The following is a 10375-nucleotide window of genomic DNA, read 5'->3' on the forward strand; positions in this document are numbered from 1 at the left end:
ATGCTGGAGTCTACCACCATAACCTCTAGTCCCTATGCTGGAGTCTACCACCATAACCTCTAGTCCCTATGCTGGAGTCTACCACCATAACCTCTAGTCCCTATGCTGGAGTCTACCACCATAACCCCTAATGTCCCTATGCTGGAGTCTACCACCATAACCTCTAGTCCCTATGCTGGAGTCTACCACCATAACCCCTATCCCATGCTGGAGTCTACCACCATAACCTCTAGTCCCTATGCTGGAGTCTACCACCATAACCCCTAATGTCCCTATGCTGGAGTCTACCACCATAACCTCTAACTTCCCTATGCTGGAGTCTACCCACCATAACCCCTAGTCCCTATGCTGGAGTCTACCCACCATAACCTCTAGTCACTATGCTGGAGTCTACCCACCATAACCCCTAATGTCCCTATGCTGGAGTCTACCACCATAACCTGTAGTCCCTATGCTGGAGTCTACCACCATAACCCCTCATGTCCTATGCTGGAGTCTACCACCATAACCCCTCATGTCCTATGCTGGAGTCTACCCAACATAACCCCTAATGTCCCTATGCTGGAGTCTACCACCATAACCTCTAGTCCCTATGCTGGAGTCTACCACCATAACCTCTAGTCCCTATGCTGGAGTCTACCACCATAACCTCTAGTCCCTATGCTGGAGTCTACCCACCATAACCCCTAATGTCCCTATGCTGGAGTCTACCCACCATAACCTCTAGTCCCTATGCTGGAGTCTACTCACCATAACCTCTAGTCCCTATGCTGCAGTCTACCCACCATAACCCCTCATGTCCTATGCTGGAGTCTACCCACCATAACCCCTAGTCCCTATGCTGGAGTCTACCACCATAACCTCTAGTCCCTATGCTGGAGTCTACCACCATAACCTCTAGTCCCTATGCTGGAGTCTACCCACCATAACCTCTAGTCCCTATGCTGGAGTCTACCACCATAACCCCTAATGTCCCTATGCTGGAGTCTACCACCATAACCTCTAGTCCCTATGCTGGAGTCTACCACCATAACCTCTAGTCCCTATGCTGGAGTCTACCACCATAACCTCTAGTCCCTATGCTGGAGTCTACCCACCATAACCCCTAGTCCCTATGCTGGAGTCTACCACCATAACCTCTAGTCCCTATGCTGGAGTCTACCACCATAACCCCTAATGTCCCTATGCTGGAGTCTACCCACCATAACCCCTAACTTCCCTATGCTGGAGTCTACCCACCATAACCTCTAGTCCCTATGCTGGAATCTACCACCATAACCTCTAGTCCTTATGCTGGAGTCTACCACCATAACCCATCATGTCCTATGCTGGAGTCTACCACCATAACCTCTAGTCCCTATGCTGGAGTCTACCACCATAACCTCTAGTCCCTATGCTGGAGTCTACCACCATAACCTCTAGTCCCTATGCTGGAGTCTACCACCATAACCCCTAATGTCCCTATGCTGGAGTCTACCACCATAACCTCTTTTCCCTATGCTGGAGTCTACCCACCATAACTCCCTAATGTCCCTATGCTGGAGTCTACCCACCATAACCTCTAGTCCCTATGCTGGAGTCTACCCACCATAACCCCTAATGTCCCAATGCTGGAGACTACCACCATAACCTCTAGTCCCTATGCTGGAGTCTACCCACCATAACCCCTAGTCCCTATGGTGGAGTCTACCACCATAACCCCTAATGTCCCTATGCTGGAGTCTACCACCATAACCTCTAACTTCCCTATGCTGGAGTCTACCACCATAACCCCTCATGTCCTATGCTGGAGTCTACCACCATAACCTCTAGTCCCTATGCTGGAGTCTACCACCATAACCTCTAGTCCCTATGCTGGAGTCTACCACCATAACCTCTAGTCCCTATGCTGGAGTCTACCACCATAACCCCTAATGTCCCTATGCTGGAGTCTACCACCATAACCTCTTTTCCCTATGCTGGAGTCTACCACCATAACCTCTAGTCCCTATGCTGGAGTCTACCACCATAACCCCTAATGTCCCTATGCTGGAGTCTACCACCATAACCTCTAACTTCCCTATGCTGGAGTCTACCCACCATAACCCCTAGTCCCTATGCTGGAGTCTACCCACCATAACCTCTAGTAACTATGCTGGAGTCTACCCACCATAACCCCTAATGTCCCTATGCTGGTGTCTACCACCATAACCTGTAGTCCCTATGCTGGAGTCTACCACCATAACCCCTCATGTCCTATGCTGGAGTCTACCACCATAACCCCTCATGTCCTATGCTGGAGTCTACCCAACATAACCCCTAATGTCCCTATGCTGGAGTCTACCACCATAACCTCTAGTCCCTATGCTGGAGTCTACCACCATAACCTCTAGTCCCTATGCTGGAGTCTACCACCATAACCTCTAGTCCCTATGCTGGAGTCTACCCACCATAACCCCTAATGTCCCTATGCTGGAGTCTACCACCATAACCTCTAGTCCCTATGCTGGAGTCTACCCACCATAACATCTAGTCCCTATGCTGGAGTCTACCCACCATAACCGCTAATGTCACTATGCTGGAGTCTACCCACCATAACCTCTAGTCCCTATGCTGGAGTCTACCACCATATCCTCTAGTCCTTATACTGGAGTCTACCCACCACAACCTCTAGTCCCTATGCTGGAGTCTACCACCATAACCTCTAGTCCCTATGCTGGAGTCTACCATAACCTCTAGTCCCGATGCTGGAGTCTACCCACCATATCCTCTAGTCCCTATGCTGGAGTCTACCACCATAACCTCTAGTCCCTATGCTGGAGTCTACCCACCACAACCTCTAGTCCCTATGCTGGAGTCTACCACCATAACCCCTCATGTCCTATGCTGGAGTCTACCACCATAACCTCTAGTCCCTATGCTGGAGTCTACCACCATAACCCCTAATGTCCCTATGCTGGAGTCTACCACTATAACCTCTAGTCCCTATGCTGGAGTCTACCACCATAACCTCTAACTTCCCTATGCTGGAGTCTACCCACCATAACCCCTAGTCCCTATGCTGGAGTCTACCCACCATAACCTCTAGTCCCTATGCTGGAGTCTACCCACCATAACCCCTAATGTCCCTATGCTGGAGTCTACCACCATAACCTCTAGTCCCTATGCTGGAGTCTACCACCATAACCCCTCATGTCCTATGCTGGAGTCTACCACCATAACCCCTCATGTCCTATGCTGGAGTCTACCCAACATAACCCCTAATGTCCCTATGCTGGAGTCTACCACCATAACCTCTAGTCCCTATGCTGGAGTCTACCACCATAACCTCTAGTCCCTATGCTGGAGTCTACCACCATAACCTCTAGTCCCTATGCTGGAGTCTACCCACCATAACCCCTAATGTCCCTATGCTGGAGTCTACCACCATAACCTCTAGTCCCTATGCTGGAGTCTACCCACCATAACATCTAGTCCCTATGCTGGAGTCTACCCACCATAACCGCTAATGTCACTATGCTGGAGTCTACCCACCATAACCTCTAGTCCCTATGCTGGAGTCTACCACCATATCCTCTAGTCCCTATACTGGAGTCTACCCACCACAACCTCTAGTCCCTATGCTGGAGTCTACCACCATAACCTCTAGTCCCTATGCTGGAGTCTACCATAACCTCTAGTCCCGATGCTGGAGTCTACCCACCATAACCTCTAGTCCCTATGCTGGAGTCTACCACCATAACCTCTAGTCCCTATGCTGGAGTCTACCCACCACAACCTCTAGTCCCTATGCTGGAATCTACCACCATAACCCCTAATGTCCCTATGCTGGAGTCTACCACCATAACCCCTCATGTCCTATGCTGGATTCTACCACCATAACCTCTAGTCCCTATGCTGGAGTCTACCACCATAACCCCTAATGTCCCTATGCTGGAGTCTACCACTATAACCTCTAGTCCCTATGCTGGAGTCTACCACCATAACCTCTAGTCCCTATGCTGGAGTCTACCCACCATGACCCCTAGTCCCTATGCAAGATTCTACCCACCATAACCTCTAACTTCCCTATGCTGGAGTCTACCATAACCTCTAGTCCCTATGCTGGAGTCTACCCACCATAACTCCTAATGTCCCTATGCTGGAGTCTACCCACCATAACCTCTAGTCCCTACACTTGAGTCTACTCACCATAACCTCTAGTCCCTTTGCTGCAGTCTACCCACCATAACCCCTCATGTCCTATGCTGGAGTCTACCCAACATAACCCCTAATGTCCCTATGCTGGAGTCTACCACCATAACCTCTGGTCCCTATGCTGGAGTCTACCACCATAACCCCTAGTCCCTATGCTGGAGTCTACCCACCATAACCTCTAGTCCCTATGCTGGAGTCTACCCACCATAACCCCTAATGTCCCTATGCTGCAGTCTACCACCATAACCTGTAGTCCCTATGCTGGAGTCTACCTCCATAACCCCTCATGTCCTATGCTGGAGTCTACCACCATAACCCCTCATGTCCTATGCTGGAGTCTACCCAACATAACCCCTAATGTCCCTATGCTGGAGTCTACCACCATAACCTCTAGTCCCTATGCTGGAGTCTACCACCATAACCTCTAGTCCCTATGCTGGAGTCAACCACCATAACCTCTAACTTCCCTATGCTGGAGTCTACCCACCATAACCCCTAGTCCCTATGCTGGAGTCTACCCACCATAACCTCTAGTCCCTATGCTGGAGTCTACCCACCATAACCCCTAATGTCCCTATGCTGGAGTCTACCACCATAACCTCTAGTCCCTATGCTGGAGTCTACCCACCATAACCTCTTGTCCCGATGCTGGAGTCTACCCACCATAAACTCTAGTCCCTATGCTGGAGTCTACCTACCATAACCGCTAATGTCACTATGCTGGAGTCTACCACCATAACCTCTAGTCCCTATGCTGGAGTCTACCACCATATCCTCTAGTCCCTATGCTGGAGTCTACCCACCATAACCGCTAATGTCACTATGCTGGAGTCTACCCACCATAACCTCTAGTCCCTATGCTGGAGTCTACCACCATATCCTCTAGTCTCTATGCTGGAGTCTAGCACCATAACCTCTAGTCCCTATGCTGGAGTCTACCACCATAACCTCTAGTCCCTATGCTGGAGTCTACCCACCATAACCTCTAGTCCCTATGCTGGAATCAACCACCATAACCCCTAATGTCCCGATGCTGGAGTCTACCCACCATAACCTCTAGTCCCTATGCTGGAGTCTACCACCATAACCTCTAGTCCTTATGCTGGATTCTACCACCATAACCTCTAGTCCCTATGCTGGAGTCTACCATAACCTCTAGTCCCGATGCTGGAGTCTACCCACCACAACCTCTAGTCCCTATGCTGGAATCTACCACCATAACCCCTAGTCCCTATGCTGGAGTCTACCCACCATAACCTCTAACTTCCCTATGCTGGAGTCTACCATAACCTCTAGTCCCTATGCTGGAGTCTACCCACCATAACTCCTAATGTCCCTATGCTGGAGTCTACCCACCATGACCCCTAGTCCCTATGCTGGAGTCTACCCACCATAACCTCTAACTTCCCTATGCTGGAGTCTACCATAACCTCTAGTCCCTATGCTGGAGTCTACCACCATAACCCCTAGTCCCTATGCTGGAGTCTACCCACCATAACTCCTAATGTCCCTATGCTGGAGTCTACCCACCACAACCCCTAACTTCCCTATGCTGGAGTCTACCACCATAACCTCTAGTCCCTATGCTGGAGTCTACCACCATATCCTCTAGTCCCTATGCTGGAGTCTACCACCATAACCTCTAGTCCCTATGCTGGAGTCTACCACCATAACCTCTAGTCCATATGCTGGAGTCTACCCACCATAACCTCTAGTCCCTATGCTGGAATCTACCACCATAACCCCTAATGTCCCGATGCTGGAGTCTACCCACCATAACCTCTAGTCCCTATGCTGGAGTCTACCACCATAACCTCTAGTCCTTATGCTGGAGTCTACCACCATAACCTCTAGTCCCTATGCTGGAGTCTACCATAACCTCTAGTCCCGATGCTGGAGTCTACCCACCACAACCTCTAGTCCCTATGCTGGAATCTACCACCATAACCCCTAGTCCCTATGCTGGAGTCTACCCACCATAACCTCTAACTTCCCTATGCTGGAGTCTACCATAACCTCTAGTCCCTATGCTGGAGTCTACCCACCATAACCCCTAATGTCCCGATGCTGGAGTCTACCCACCATAACCTCTAGTCCCTATGCTGGAGTCTACCACCATAACCTCTAGTCCTTATGCTGGAGTCTACCACCATAACCTCTAGTCCCTATGCTGGAGTCTACCATAACCTCTAGTCCCGATGCTGGAGTCTACCCACCACAACCTCTAGTCCCTATGCTGGAATCTACCACCATAACCTCTAGTCCCTATGCTGGAGTCTACCATAACCTCTAGTCCCTATGCTGGAGTCTACCCACCATAACCCCTAATGTCCCTATGCTGGAGTCTACCCACCATAACCCCTAGTCCCTATGCTGGAGTCTACCCACCATAACCCCTAATGTCCCAATGCTGGAGACTACCACCATAACCTCTAGTCCCTATGCTGGAGTCTACCCACCATAACCCCTAGTCCCTATGGTGGAGTCTACCACCATAAACCCTAATGTCCCTATGCTGGAGTCTACCACCATAACCTCTAACTTCCCTATGCTGGAGTCTACCACCATAACCCCTCATGTCCTATGCTGGAGTCTACCACCATAACCTCTAGTCCCTATGCTGGAGTCTACCACCATAACCTCTAGCCCCCACCACCAACCCCTAGTCCCTATGCTGGAGTCTACCACCATAACCCCTATGTCCCTATGCTGGAGTCTACCACCATAACCTCTATTCCCTATGCTGGAGTCTACCACCATAACCTCTAGTCCCTATGCTGGAGTCTACCCACCATAACCCCTAATGTCCCTATGCTGGAGTCTACCCACCATAACCCCTAGTCCCTATGCTGGAGTCTACCCACCATAACCCTAATTCCCATGCTGGAGCTACCCATAACCTCTAGTCCCTATGCTGGAGTCTACCACCATAACCTCTAGTCCCTATGCTGGAGTCTACCACCATAACCTCTAGTCCCTATGCTGGAGTCTACCCACCATAACCTCTAGTCCCTATGCTGGAGTCTACCACCATAACCCCTAATGTCCCTATGCTGGAGTCTACCCACCATAACCTCTAGTCCCTATGCTGGAGTCTACCACCATAACCTCTAGTCCCTATGCTGGAGTCTACCACCATAACCTCTAGTCCCTATGCTGGAGTCTACCATAACCTCTAGTCCCGATGCTGGAGTCTACCCACCACAACCTCTAGTCCCTATGCTGGAATCTACCACCATAACCCCTAGTCCCTATGCTGGAGTCTACCCACCATAACCTCTAACTTCCCTATGCTGGAGTCTACCATAACCTCTAGTCCCTATGCTGGAGTCTACCACCATAACCCCTAATGTCCCTATGCTGGAGTCTACCACCATAACCTCTAACTTCCCTATGCTGGAGTCTACCACCATAACCCCTCATGTCCTATGCTGGAGTCTACCACCATAACCTCTAGTCCCTATGCTGGAGTCTACCACCATAACCTCTAGTCCCTATGCTGGAGTCTACCACCATAACCTCTAGTCCCTATGCTGGAGTCTACCACCATAACCCCTAATGTCCCTATGCTGGAGTCTACCACCATAACCTCTAGTCCCTATGCTGGAGTCTACCACCATAACCCCTAGTCCCTATGCTGGAGTCTACCCACCATAACCTCTAGTCCCTATGCTGGAGTCTACCCACCATAACCCCTAATGTCCCTATGCTGGAGTCTACCACCACAACCTCTAGTCCCTATGCTGGAATCTACCACCATAACCCCTAGTCCCTATGCTGGAGTCTACCCACCATAACCTCTAACTTCCCTATGCTGGAGTCTACCATAACCTCTAGTCCCTATGCTGGAGTCTACCCACCATAACTCCTAATGTCCCTATGCTGGAGTCTACCCACCATGACCCCTAGTCCCTATGCTGGAGTCTACCCACCATAACCCCTAATGTCCCAATGCTGGAGACTACCACCATAACCTCTAGTCCCTATGCTGGAGTCTACCCACCATAACCCCTAGTCCCTATGGTGGAGTCTACCACCATAACCCCTAATGTCCCTATGCTGGAGTCTACCACCATAACCTCTAACTTCCCTATGCTGGAGTCTACCACCATAACCCCTCATGTCCTATGCTGGAGTCTACCACCATAACCTCTAGTCCCTATGCTGGAGTCTACCACCATAACCTCTAGTCCCTATGCTGGAGTCTACCACCATAACCTCTAGTCCCTATGCTGGAGTCTACCACCATAACCCCTAATGTCCCTATGCTGGAGTCTACCCACCATAACCTCTAGTCCCTATGCTGGAGTCTACCACCATAACCCCTAATGTCCCTATGCTGGAGTCTACCACCATAACCTGTAGTCCATATGCTGGAGTCTACCACCATAACCCCTCATGTACTATGCTGGAGTCTACCACCATAACCCCTCATGTCCTATGCTGGAGTCTACCCACCATAACCTCTAACTTCCCTATGCTGGAGTCTACCACCATAACCTCTAGTCCCTATGCTGGAGTCTACCACCATAACCTCTAGTCCCTATGCTGGAGTCTACCCACCATAACCTCTAGTCCCTATGCTGGAGTCTACCACCATAACCTCTAGTCCCTATGCTGGAGTCTACCCACCATAACCTCTAGTCCCTATGCTGGAGTCTACCACCATAACCTCTAGTCCCTATGCTGGAGTCTACCCACCATAACCCCTAATGTCCCTATGCTGGAGTCTACCCACCATAACCTCTAGTCCCTATACTGGAGTCTACTCACCATAACCTCTAGTCCCTTTGCTGCAGTCTACCCACCATAACCCCTCATGTCCTATGCTGGAGTCTACCCACCATGACCCCTAGTCCCTATGCTGGAGTCTACCCACCATAACCCCTAATGTCCCTATGCTGGAGTCTACCACCATAACCTGTAGTCCCTATGCTGGAGTCTACCACCATAACCCCTCATGTCCTATGCTGGAGTCTACCACCATAACCCCTCATGTCCTATGCTGGAGTCTACCCAACATAACCCCTAATGTCCCTATGCTGGAGTCTACCACCATAACCTCTAGTCCCTATGCTGGAGTCTACCACCATAACCTCTAGTCCCTATGCTGGAGTCTACCACCACAACCTCTAGTCCCTATGCTGGAATCTACCACCATAACCCCTAGTCCCTATGCTGGAGTCTACCCACCATAACCTCTAACTTCCCTATGTAGGAGTCTATGCTGGAGTCTACCCACCATAACCCCTAATGTCCCTATGCTGGAGTCTACCCACCATAACCTCTAGTCCCTATGCTGGAGTCTACCCACCATAACCCCCTAATGTCCCAATGCTGGAGACTACCACCATAACCTCTAGTCCCCTATGCTGGAGTCTACCCACCATAACCCCTAGTCCCTATGGTGGAGTCTACCACCATAACCCCTAATGTCCCTATGCTGGAGTCTACCACCATAACCTCTAACTTCCCTATGCTGGAGTCTACCACCATAACCCCTCATGTCCTATGCTGGAGTCTACCCACCATAACCTCTAACTTCCCTATGCTGGAGTCTACCACCATAACCTCTAGTCCCTATGCTGGAGTCTACCACCATAACCCCTAGTCCCTATGGTGGAGTCTACCACCATAAACCCTAATGTCCCTATGCTGGAGTCTACCACCATAACCTCTAACTTCCCTATGCTGGAGTCTACCACCATAACCCCTCATGTCCTATGCTGGAGTCTACCACCATAACCTCTAGTCCCTATGCTGGAGTCTACCACCATAACCTCTAGTCCCTATGCTGGAGTCTACCACCATAACCTCTAGTCCCTATGCTGGAGTCTACCACCATAACCTCTAGTCCCTATGCTGGAGTCTACCACCATAACCTCTAGTCCCTATGCTGGAGTCTACCACCATAACCCCTAATGTCCCTATGCTGGAGTCTACCCACCATAACCCCTAGTCCCTATGCTGGAGTCTACCCACCATAACCTCTAGTCCCTATGCTGGAGTCTACCCACCATAACCCCTAATGTCCCTATGCTGGAGTCTACCACCACAACCTCTAGTCCCTATGCTGGAATCTACCACCATAACCCCTAGTCCCTATGCTGGAGTCTACCACCATAACCTCTAGTCCCTATGCTGGAGTCTACCACCATAACCTCTAGTCCCTATGCTGGAGTCTACCCACCATAACTCC

The sequence above is a fragment of the Salmo salar genome, chromosome 01 (genome assembly GCF_965601325.2).
Source record: "Salmo salar chromosome 01, fSalSal1, whole genome shotgun sequence".
Lineage (NCBI taxonomy): Eukaryota > Metazoa > Chordata > Actinopteri > Salmoniformes > Salmonidae > Salmo > Salmo salar.